Here is a 13,276-nt window from a genome sequence, read left to right as displayed (position 1 = left end):
GCAGCTAATGGTGAGTGTTTTTTTATTTTTAACTGATTGTGAACTGCCGTATTGATTATCATATTTTTGTGCCCAAATTCTGAAATACTTGACTTCCGGTTTTTTTTTTTTTCCACGTAACCTCTGGCTGTTTTTTGACGCTTTTCTTCGTTTTTTTTTTCACAAATTCGTGTGAATCTCGTTAAATTCGATTGAAGTTAGTATATATATATATATATAGAGATTTCGTCAAATTTAGCAGTTATCAGTTGCGAATATAGAAAACAATGGTCTTCACTCACCTTTCGTTTCTCCTCTTTCCGCATTAGCCGTCGGCTCTTCCGCAGCTTATTAAAGGCCTTCGTATATTGCACGTGTTTCTTATCTGAAATACAGAAAGGAACGCAAAAATCTATATTATTTATCAACGAAATTAATAATTTATTAATCCGTTTAAGCAATATCTCTCCTAATTAAATCGTTGCAATTTTATCGCGAATAAGGATAGCCAAGAAGTAAGAAGAAGAGCGAAAATTTGTGCGACAACAAAAAACAAAAAAAAAATCACTATTCACGGGTTGCAAAGTTTTTTTTTTTTTTTTTCTCTTTGGACCGAAATTTTTCGCTGTTCGTCGTCTCTACGATTTTCCTGAAACGCGATTTGTCATCTGAGTGCGAAAAACGAACTAAATCAAAAATCTGTATTATTGTTAAATGAAAAAAAAAAAAAAAAGTATTTCAGCAAACCGAATAAACACGCTATCCCATGCCTAATCAAATCGTTGCAATTTTATTGCCAATAAATACATAACTGAGTATGAAACTGAAGTGAAAAGTGTTTGAAATTTAAAAAAAAAAAAAAAAAAAAAAAACCCTTTCTAAGGGTTGAAAAATTTTCTAAAATTTTCTATCTTTACTTTGGACCGATTCTTCGGCTTTTCGTCGTCTCTTGTCTTTTTTTTTATCCCTGAAAGGTGATTTATTATTCGCGAGTCGGCGTCGTCGTCGTCGTCGTCGTTTGTTTCGGCGGTTAAGGAAGAGGGTCGAAACCCTCACCCTCCTCGCCCTCCTTACCCTCAACGGCGGCTCCCCAACGCCTAACCCACAGCCAGATAGACGAGAAAGAGAGAGAGAGAGAGAGAGAGAGAGAGGGAGTGAAGGGGCGGGGGGTGAGGGTGTAGTGGGGCCATCTAGTGCGTGCCGCGTTACGCCTCGTAGTTGTGTAGTGGGATTTTTATTATCTTGGGGCTTTTTACACCCCGCAAGGAGTCCCACTTATTCATCTTTACGAGCCCCGGCACACATTTCGCAAACTCACACACCAAAGTTTCGGAAACAAATGTAGTCGAAACCTCGACTCTTATTTGCATATCGCAGTTTCTCATCTTATTGTTTCTCTCCTTCTTTACTTTGCGTTCGTTTTTTTTTTTTTTTTTTTTTTCCTCTTCACCCTCCCCCACCCCTATTTTTCCGATTTTTTTTTTTTTTTTTTTCTCTCCTCTTTTGCCGTTTATTTTTTATTCATTTTTTCTTTGCCACTTTCATCGTCGATTCTCGCCTCGATTTCACATCCAAATTATTCGAAAAACTTTTTGGTTTCAAAAAAATTCTTGGCCCAAAAGTTTGTTTCTCTTGGTTTAGTTTGTTCTTTATTTTTTCCAATTACCAATCTTGCGCGGTGGTAGTGTAGTTTTCGATGTAATTTTTTTTTTTTTTTTTTTTCAATTTGAATTTGTCAAATCTTGGAAAATGTAAGAAAATAACAACAACAATAATAATAATAATAATAATATCAATACTTTTACTATGGAAAATCTTACGCCCGTAATTGCTTGTGTTTTGGGGGTAAAATTATTATCGTTTTCATAATCTCCGGGAAGTTTTGAGAAATCCGTTTCACGTTCAAACCCCCAGCGTTGAAATTCCATTACACTTAGGATCACGGGAATTAAGGGTACGTACAAGTGTGTTTAAGACGTAGTTTTAGACGAGTGGGAGAGAAAATTAGCGTCTTGTCTCGTCTCGTCTCGTCTCGTCTTGTCTTGTCTCGTCTCATTTTCTAATCTATACATTTAATTGTAAGGCTAAGTCGTCGTCGTCGTCGTCGTCGCCGCGCTCGCATTAAATTCGGCGAAGCTTCTACCGCCTCGAACAAGTTTTCTAATTCCAGGTATAATTTCGTAACTCAGATTCAACCCCCTTTACATTCCCCCGCAAACTCGATGGCTCTTTTAAATCACCCCCTCACCCCCCCCCCCCCCCCCTTCGGGCGCTCGAATTAATTAAGAATTATACGTTTACAGTTGCCAGCTTCTGCGTAGGATGCTTGTTTGTAGGTATATAAACCTACACGTAAGACTCGCTGCTCGGAGTCACGTCGAGTCTTCGAATCCCTTGAAAACCGAATTACATTCCCATCTCACCCTCTGCCGGACTGTTATTATTATTATTATTATTATCATCATCATATTGTTATCGTTTCATCCGCGGATATACGCGAGAGATGTGTAGAAAATTTTTTCAATCCATTTTTCAATCCATATTCAAAATATAGGACAGATCTAGAAGAGAGAATCTAGAGAAGAGTAGAAAAAGAAAAAAAAGAAAAAGAAAAACGACAACGAACAAAATGGGAAAAAATTATGCCCAATTTTTCAAATCAACCAATTATCGTCGAAAACTTGAATCAGTTGTGAAAAAGAAAAAAAAAGAAGATAAAAATTTGTGTATCGAGTAAAATCGAGGCAACGACTGTAGTGGTTGTTTTTTCTTTTTTTTTTTCTTGTTGTTTGTTTTTTTCTTCATTTCTTTTTCTCCTCTCTTCACGTATTCGTCTCTATGTACGTATATTATACATGTATATATTATATATATATATACGTATTCATGTTATGCCTATATATGTATATAAGGCAGATGTTGATAAGGTGTGTGCATACATCTGCTTCTACTTCTGCCCCTATTGTTCGACAAACTTAACGATTGCCGGTCATTCACCCCCTCCCCCCCTCCCCCCTCCCCCTTTCTCACGTTCTAGGTTTCTAGGCCTTTGGTATTATTATTATTATAATTATTATTATTACTGTTGTTAATACTACGATCATTAATGCTTTAAAGAAATGGACACTTTTTTTTTTCTTTCTCACAACAGTTTTCATTCGTCTTTGTTTTACTGCTTGACGATTCGCAGGGCGAAAATGAAAAATGAAAATTTGTTATATAATATATATATATATATATATATATGTATAAAAAAATTTTAAAGAGAGGAAAAATTGATTTCAGTCTCTGTTTGTGTATTAAATTTTTTTTGGACACCTTGCGTCTACTCGACGTTCTTATACGGCTGTAAATCCGTTTACGTTCAATTTGTTCACCCGACGGCGAAAGATTCGAGTGATATATATTTTTTTTTTTTTTTTTCAATATCGTTAATCAAATCAAAATGCGGTATAAATAGAAACCAAATTTCCGACGATCCGTTGTCGGGCTCGCATGCCACTGAACGGTCAGGCTTAGGGTTAGGTTAGGTTAGATTAGGTTAGGTTAGGGGTAGACGTGTGATTAGGGTGAAAGGGGAGGATTCGAAACACGCGTGATGAAAATTAAACACAGGAGAGGAGAAAATAAATGATACGTTTCTTTTTTTCGATTCTTTCTTTTCTTCTTCTTCTCCTTCTTTCATGTTCTTCTGATTTTTTGTAATGCGTTTTTTTTTTTCGTCTTATTTTTTTTCCTCTTTTCCTCAAATTCGAACAATAAATTTTAATTTCTACAACATGTAGGTGCGATGAAATTATACATACAGAAATTATAATAATAATAGTAATAATAATAATATTAATAATAGCAATAGCAATTGTTATTTAATAAAGATAACAATGATAATCGTAACTGAGAACTGAATACATAATTGTATTGGAAAACTTATAAATAATAACATTAGAACAAATCATATCTTATATAAATTACCAAAAAGAAAGAAAGAAAAAAAAAAAAAAAAAAACGATGCACTTTTGGAATAGTTGTTAATCGGTAGGTGAGAAGAGGATAGAAAAAATTTTTACACTTCTAAATCCATTTTCAGTCCACCATCCGGCTCATAACTTCGTCGCGTTGAACGATAATTAATTGCGACATTAATACAAAAGGTGTAAGTAAATAAATTTTACGTCTATGATAATCAATTAATTAATTAATTAATCAATTAATGCAAGTGTAGTAAGAAATATCCCGAAACTTTACCTTTTCATTTCTGAGTATCCAAGAGACATTTAGACGAAGAGGGAGCAGCACGTGTTTTTGTTTTTGACGGATGATTTGACAAAGTTTTTCTTACTTTTTTTTCATATATATGTATATATATACATATATATTCTTTCGGATATTTTATCGCGACGACGTGCGAAGAAAAAAAATTGTAAAAAACGAGACGCGCGAAAATTGACTTTGGGGGGAAAAAAATTGAAAAAAGAAAAGAAAAGAAAAAAAAAAAAAACGACCGACAATCAACGACGGACGATTTTTTTTTCCACCCCTTTTTTTTTTTATTTTTTTTTTTTTTTTCTATTTATCAAATCAGTCCTCGGGATCGTTGTCACGTGACATAATCGCGATCCTAGCTAATTCCTCTCGCACTGAAAGTTCTTTTGAAACACGACAGTCACGTAATTAGGCTGAAAATTGTCTCTCGCCGGTTTTTACTTGTCGGTTACATTTTATCGCCGTGATCGTTAATCGCGGTTAGCATCATCGACGTTCATCTTTCGTCGTTCACCATTAATTATAATCACCGATTAAGTACGTGTCCCTCTTTACTTAAATTTCAACAACAATCACACTCGCGACAGCGAATAAGAAACGATTCTAATACGAACAATTTCAAACTTATTTCAAACGTTTCATGTCATGTTCTCATTGTTATTTTATCATTTATCATTTATTTATTTATTATTATTTCTATTAATTTTCACGATAAGAAAATTTCTGTCTCAGTTTATAATTCATATATTTATTACATAATATATTTATACATGTTTGTGTATGTGTATATATATATATTATACATATATATATATATATATTGCATAATCATGCAGTAATATTAAATACGCGGTAATTTGATTTAGAAAAATCTTTTTCTCTCTCTTTTTGTTGTGTTTGTGTTTGTGTTTTTTTTTTTGTCAATAATTTTGTCTTTGTTTTTGTATTTATCCTTTTTTTTTGTATAAATCACTACTACAGTAAATAATCAATTATATATTATTATTATTATTATTATTATTATTATTATTATTATTATTATTATTCGTTTCAAAAAGGCCGAAAGGTTTTTTTTTTTTTTTGTTTCTCTTTATCGTAACAATTATTATTAATCCTTGACGTGGATCGTTGGAAAATTTTCTTTTAAAAATTAATTTTCTTTTCTTTCTTCTCTTCAATCTTTATTGATAATTATCACTATTATTATTATTATTATTATTGTTATTATTATTATTAATACTATTAATTTAATCTCTCTATACGTTTATTAAAAACTTTTGTCGTCTTGGAATTTTTCGTCTTCCTCTTATTCCTTTTTTGTTTCTTCTTCTTTTTTTTTTTTTTTTTTTTTTTATCTTTTGCAAAATATTTGTCAACTGTTCTTCTCTTCTTCGTTCACATTTACCGTTGTTATTCTCACTTCACGACAATCAAGATGTTATAGATTTTTATTCCTGTATTTCTTGAATTCCTTTTCGACGTTTTTCTCCTGCTCCCTTGTAACTTTTTCTTCTCCGATTCGATCTCGATTCTCACTCTGTACTGTTGTTACTCATTGTTATCGTCATCATCAATGTAGAAAAAAAAAAACACGACAGTAATATCCCAATAATCAAACCCGTAACCGTAACTTCACTCTTTTGCTGTCAAATTTTATCTGTTTTTTTTTTTTTTTTTTTTTTGTTTTTTTCTCTACTTTTTCGACATCCAGTAATTTACAAACGATTTCGAAATTTGGAAATGGGGAAAAAAATAAAAAAAATAAATAAACGAACAAACAAATAAATAAAAAAGTAGAAAATGCATCCAACTTTCCTAAGTCAAGAATCAAGAACAATAATGGGTTCGATGACAACAATAATAACAAGAACAACAACAACAACAACGATGGTAACAATAATTACAATTGTTTGCAAGGGACGCAGGGGCGCGTTTTTTTTTTTTTTTTTCTCTTCAAAAGCGAACCATCTTCGAAACACGTCGAATGTTTTCAATGTACTTGTTGTTTATAACGATAATAATAAACGACGATTTTTATTTTTTTATGTATCCGCGTGCGCGTGTGTCCGTGTTTATACGCTTTTCGATAAGCCAAAATAATATATATATATATACTGTATACGCACGCGTGTACGTTTATATTGTTACCGTGCGATATTGTGTTTATTATATTATTGTAATAATATATGTATGTAGATACATATATGTGTGTGCGTGTGTGTGTTAATATGTATTGTATGTACTTTGTATGTGTATACATATATATATTTATGTATATATATATATATATAGAGCTGATGGTGGTAGTGGTGGTGGTGGTGGTGGTGGTGATAGTAGTGGTGGTGGTAGTAGTAGTAGTGGTAGTATGGTTAATAAATTTGGGGGGAGCGCTGGTCAGCCAGCAGCTCCGTATGATAAGGCCGCCGCTTCGCTACTGACAGAGCCGAAGACCACCCTAACTTCGGAGTCGGGGATGCCCTCTGCATCCCTCCTGTACAGCCTCCTCTTCCTCTTCCTCCTCCTCCTCCTCCTCCACACACCCCGCGCGTGCAGAGAGAAAGAGAGAGATAGAGAGAAAGAGTGAGAAGGAGAGACGCCGGAGCTCTGCAGCCCTTAGCCGCGACCCCCACCGACGGCCTCCGCCGCCCCGCGGCAACCGGCAGAAGCTCCGTGAGCGCAGACGCGAAAGCAAGTCTTATCCCCACGCCTCTCTCTCTCTCTCTCTATTTCTATATACATATATATATATATTCATATAAATATACGCGCCGCGCTTCCATCCCCACGCGCGAAGACGCCTGACTCTTCCTCCCTCCCTCCCCCTGTTTAACCCCCCTTTCACCCCCTCTCGTACACGGCGCAGCGACGATTCCCCCCCCCGCCCCGTTTTCATCCCCGCGGCGTCTTCTCCCCACCATTAAAACGCGGCGTCGGGAGCGAACAAATCGCGCAACCCCTTCTTGAGGGGAGTCTTGAGATAAAAACGGGCGAAGGAAGGCTGGAGAAGGACACGAAGGGGCGAGGAGGAAGGCCGGACAATCGGGTTTCCCTGTTAATATACGACCCCCTCCACCCCTCCCCCACAACTTCTGTATACCACACTTTTTTGCACCCTCGTTCATCCCTACCTACCTACCCACCTACCTACCTACCTACCCCCCTTAAGATTTCTTGTAATCGGCCGAGGGGGATGCTCCGATAAATTCGTCCGGTATAACCTTCAATTTTTTTTATTTTTTTTTTTTATTTTCCTTCTCTTCTTCTTATTCTTCTCGTCGTGGTCGGTACGTTTTCTGTGATTTTTTTTTTTTTCGTTCTTTTCTTGCGTTTTTTTTCTTCGCTTTCGATTCGGACGTTCTTCGTTGTAGTCGGTAACCCGCTCGAAGTGTTTCGTCTTTTTATTTATTTGTTTGTTTATTAATTTTCTGTTTTTTTTCGTTTTTCTTCCGTATTACTCATCTACTCAATCATTTCTATTCTAGACTTGACTTCGACGCCTTATTTATTCTTGTGGTTCATGTTTTTTGATCGTTTTTGCCCCTTTCTTTGGCTTCTGTTTTTTTTTTTTTTTTTTTAATTTTTTTTTCGTTTTCGTTGTTGCTGTTTTTTAGTTCGTTCTTTCTTGGATACCGAAAAATTTGTCTCCTTAGAATTGCGTTACTAAGAACGAAGAACATTCGATGGTCCACCACCCCCCCCCTACCCCTCCCTTTTTTTTTTACAGTCGAAATTGTCGCAATTCGTTTTTATCCCCGATTGTTCACTTGGTCTTACCTCGTTCTTCGTTTCTTTAGATTTCTAATTCGTTTCTTATTGTGCAACACAACGATCTAATTCTTGCACGTTGCGATTTGTACGACGAAAAAATACTCCAAGAGTCTGAATTTTTCTCCGAGTAGAAAGAGAGACTTGAACAATTTCTTGTGCATATAGTTGAAAATGATTTTGATACTGCGGGATTATTTTTTATTCTCTATTTTTTTTTTTATTTTTTTTTTATTCTTTGCCTACACCATCTAAATCCAACCGAAATTTTAGCGCGTCAATTGTCTACTGACGTGAGAATTTTTTTTCATCAAGATTTGTATGACGCCAACAGATAGAAGGAAAGAAGAAAGAAAAAAAGAAAAAAAAATTTGCGCGATTCGTTTCTTTACCGTTGTAAAAACATTTAAATAATAACAACAGAAAAACTTTCGCTCTCTTTTATGGTTAAGTGAAAAATCCAATTTACGACTCACGTTATAGAAAAAAAAAAAAAAAATCGCGAATTGAAAATGTAAAAATTATCAGATCGTGAAACAAACAAACAAAAGACTAAAATAAAAAAGAAACAATAATAATTTTTTTTTCTTCAATCCAAAAATTTACCTTTCACCGAATTGTTATAAATTATCTCCGATTCGGCGTGATTTTCTTTCTTTCGTCTCTTCTCCGTTTCTCAAATCGTTTTGCAATTTGCAGTCACGGGTATCGTTCTATACGTATTCTAGTTATTATTCATCAACGTGCATAAATGCACGTACGTACGCTACGCACACACATGCAGAGGTAATTAGCTCTATTACATTGCACCGATGCACATATCTATACGTATTTATGAACATTCATCGGATCGATCGAGACGAGAGTTGGTCACTGACCACGCGATACGTAAGCTCACCTAAGTTACGTCAAAGCTCGTGGAATAAATCGCGGGGAAAAAAAGAAACGTCAAAATTATCGGTATAAGAAACGAAAACGACGAAGAAGAAGAAGCGAAAAAAGGAGAGAAAACATTTCAGACTTTTTAGAATTTAAGAGATCATTATTACACATTAATTTAATTTACTTCGTTTTTCCACCCTTAAGCATCATTTTTTTTTTTTTTTTGAATTTATATTACTCGATTCTTCAAGCTTGATGAGAGAGAAGAAAAATAACAACGCATTTTCAAGTAAAAACAAACAAGATTCTTGTCAAATAAAATTTATTTTTCAGCTTCTTACTTTTTTTTTTTTTTTTTTTCATGAAAAAATCAGGTTTAATTTTCGAAAAAAAAAAAAAAAAAAAACAAGTTTCCCTACACTCGAAAAATAAGTTCGTCAAGACTGACGATGAGCCGTCGCGTTGTCCGACGGAACGCGGCTCGCCTCGTCTCCTCGCGCTCCGTCAGTAGCAAAGGACTTATAATTAAGACGCCTTGTCTGACACTCGCGGTGTCTTACTACTTAACTGCACGCGCCGACCTAAACCAGCCTCGATCACTTAAAGCAGCAGCGATCCCGGAATGAGGGATCGTGCCACGTTTCACCCTCTGATTGCCCGTTTTTTTTTTTTTTTTTTTAGTTTAATAATTTTTTTTTTTTTTTATATTTCATACGAAGTCGAGCATTTTCTTTTTTTTTTCACAGAGATCGAAGTACCGGATCATTTTTCAAACATTAATGTTTGGTTATTTCTTATTAAAAACGATTATTATCGTCGGCGTTTGTTTCGAGTTATCGTTGAATTTTATTCATTTTTTTCTTCATCAACTATTTGCTTATTTTTAAGCTTCTTACTTTTGAGCTTGTTTTTTTTTTTTTTCTTTTTTTTTCACAATCAGAGATTCATTATTAATGTGTTTTAATTGTTTGTCTTTGAGGGGGGGGGGGGGGGGGGGGATTTTAATCGTTTCACCAAGCTTGGATTGATGACTTTTTTAAACAAGTCGATCTACTCGAATCGAACAATTCGGTTGTGTGCGAATGTAATCGAAGAAACTGCGACGAATAAACCGGGTAATAAAGAATGCGAAAAAACTGATATTCTCACGGTATGAAATTGATGATAGAAGAATAAGAAGCTGAACGAAGATAAAGATTACAACGTGAAAACGAAAATAAAAAAAATAAAAATACGATGTTAAACAAAAGAGAAGCAAAAGACGAAAAAAAAAAAACTACGGAAAACGTTTTTGCGGTTTTCTTCTTCTTCTCCTTCTTGGTTTCTCTCTTATCCAATTTTTCTCCCTTCTTTTAGCCACTATAAACGTGCCACTGCACGCAGGGATGTTTTACCTCTGAGGTTTGAAAAAAAAAAAAACAGTCACGTTTCTCTTCTCGTATCTTTAATTTTCTCACCCCTTTGCGGTAAGCGAAGTCTTTTTCACCGTGTTCAAACGTCTGTCAAAAATTTGGATAGTTATTTTGATAGTTTTTACAACGTGTAGAGAGAACCAAGAAGCTGGTAGAATAATAATAATAAACAACGGAAAAATGGAAAACGCACAATCGCCGATTATTATCGCACACTCTTGACTTCTCACTGAGGAAGAAAAAAAAAAAAAAATTTAGGCACCCCCGTTACGTTTATGATTTCACGCACGTTGTCATCCTCAAACGCGTTTGTTTGGTTAAGTTTTTATTTAACACGCCTGTCGCATATTTTATTTTATTTTATTTTATTTTTTATTTTTATTTCGTCACCGTTTCACTCACACTGCAATTATTTTTAACACCTTGCACATAATAAAGCTGAAGATAATTCACCTGAGTGCGGACGGATTGAAACAGATCTGCGGTGGCACCGATTATCGTAAGGGAGAAGAAACGTCGACGAAACCCGCGTGTCGTCGTCATATTTACACGTTGACGTCGTCGTCACGCTCGTCGAGATTTATTTCTTTATTCTCTTATTTTTCCGACGCAATTTTGCACCCCGATAAGAGGGTGAAAATTTTTTCGAACTTCTGACACAGTCGATACGTTAGTAGAAAAAGAAGAAAGAAAATTAAAGATTAGTTGGAAAAAAAAAAAAAAAATAATAATTAGAAAAATTCTAAAGTTGGTTCAAGTTCTCTACAAAGATGGAAGGGAATGAGAAAACTGAAATGAAAATCGGATTAGAAATATGTGGAGTATGAATTGGGTTTTTTTTTGTTTTTTTTTTGAAAATTTTTTTTGAAAGTTTTTTTCGTTTTTCAATCCACTTACCTCAGTTTATATCCTTAGCGATTTATCGAAACCGAAGATTCCGAAGACCACCACAAAACAAGAAATGAAATTCGTATATTTTGTTCATCTTCTTTCGCGTTCATTCAAATTTACTTATTATTTTTAATTATCTTTATTTTTAAATCTCTTCGTTCGCCTCCGTATTTATAATAAGCTTTCTTTTTCTTTACAACAGAACAACGAACGTATAATAATCCTCATATCGTAAAATCTTTAGTTACTTATTTAGCGGTTACACGCGTTACATGCGTTTTAAATTATTTACGTATGTTTTGTTTTTTTTTTTCTCGTTTTTTTTATTCACCTTCCTTCTATTCACGCTCGTCGATTAGACTTTCTTTTTCTTTCTTCTCGTCATTCAAACTCGCGACGTTTCCGCTTTCACGACGTGACGCAACATGGATGAAGAGGAAAAACTGTTATCGAAGAAAAAAAATTCCATTCTTCCCTTCTTCTTCTTTCTTCTTCTTCTTCTTCTTCTTCTTTTTTTTTTTTTAAATATTATCTACCGTTTACCGTATCTTTTTCACAGTTTCCTTCGGTGAAGAAAAATTCTCTTTTTCCTTTTACACCCGTACGCACAACCCACGCACAAAAAATGAACACGCACACACTGCACACTCGATTAGGGCTGGTGGTGGTGGTGGTGGTGGTGGTGGTGGTGGTGGTGATTAATTATTGATGTAATTTGAGAATATGTATTTTATTTATTTATTTATTCATTTATTATTTAATTTTTATTCTTCTTGTCCGCGTTTCACCACTTTACCACGTATACATATATATACGTATATATATATATATATATATATATGCACAGACCCACACACACACACACACATGTACAGATGTATAGATATCCGTGAAACTTTTCTTCACAGATTGTAGAGATTATTATAGAGAGCGAAATTTTTTTTTTTTTTCTTTTTTCTTCCGACGATGGATTGCCGCAGGTTCTGATAAAAAGTTTATACTACGAGATTATTATATATATATATATAGAATAATATATAATATAATAATAATAATAACGATTAAGAGATGAGATGTTTTCGTTTTAAATTTCTTCTCTTCTCAAACTGATATTATTATACGTATATATATATATATATATGTATATTACATCGGTGTTACATCCTGCACAGTGTCGAGAGTATACAATTAATTGATGCTCCGATGATCGTTGGTTTAATTTTCTTTAATACTTTCAACTTTCTAAAAATACCAACAATCTCGAGTATTACCGAGGGTATAAATTATTTTTTTTTTTTCTTTTTTTTTTTTTATTTCGAAAGGGATCCAAGAACTTGCTTGATTGATTGGTTGGTTGATAGGACGTAGGTATGTGCGTGGCTTGTCTAATCGCGGGTTCCCCACACACACGGTGTCACTGATCAGCGTTCGGCTCTCTCTCTGGCCGGTGCCCGGTGTCGAGAGTCCGCGGGCCGCGTGGCGCGCTGGTTTACGGTGACGTGACAGTACCGATAGTGTACCTACCGGGACACTCTCTCTCGACGACGACGGCGGTACGCGCGGGACGTGCGTTGACGGTTTGCAAGCGCACAGGGCCACTGCTCAACTTGCTGATATCCGAAGTCGGCTCGGGTAGCGCGCGGCGCGGCGCGGCGCGGCGCGGCGCGCGACCATCGCCACCCCTGCCACCCCCGCCACCCCTGCCGCCAACCGAGAGACCGAGAGAGAGAGAAAGAGAGAGAGAGAGAGAGGGAGCGAGGGTGGGGAGGGTGGCTGCCTCGCGGAAGCTGTGCAGCAGCACCAGCACCAGCATCAGCACCACGCGACAATCGCCGTCTCTCTCGCACTCTCGTGAAACTACACCGTACGGTGGCGCCGCCAGCGGCGAGCGAGGGAAACTCGGAGGTTCGCTTGCCGCCGAAAGTTGCCGCCAGAGTGAGCGAACGTTACATGAGCTTGCGAAGGAGAGAGAGAGACGCGCCGGAGTTTCACGCGGCGTAAGCTCGGCGCGCACGCATCCCCACCACTTTTACTACCTCCGGTGGACGGACTCAAGTCGTCTAACAACCCTTTCTCACCCCTAC

At 36.0% G+C, this 13,276-nt stretch overlaps 1 long non-coding RNA gene across 1 annotated transcript in view; it reads right to left on the bottom strand.

Annotated features, from left to right (window-relative positions):
* LOC124413931 overlaps positions 1-11,618 on the bottom strand; it is a 65,443-nt gene extending 53,825 nt beyond the window's left edge. The window contains exons 1-2 of the long non-coding RNA XR_006929907.1: positions 11,199-11,618; positions 282-364 (exon numbers count right to left, since the gene is read on the bottom strand). This is a non-coding gene — a long non-coding RNA (uncharacterized LOC124413931). The remainder of the gene's footprint in view (positions 1-281; positions 365-11,198) is intronic.
* Between the last annotated feature and the right edge of the window lie 1,658 nt (positions 11,619-13,276).

This window comes from Diprion similis, chromosome 13, assembly GCF_021155765.1.
Source record: "Diprion similis isolate iyDipSimi1 chromosome 13, iyDipSimi1.1, whole genome shotgun sequence".
NCBI lineage: Eukaryota > Metazoa > Arthropoda > Insecta > Hymenoptera > Diprionidae > Diprion > Diprion similis.
This window is presented reverse-complemented; position numbering and strand designations above follow the sequence as displayed.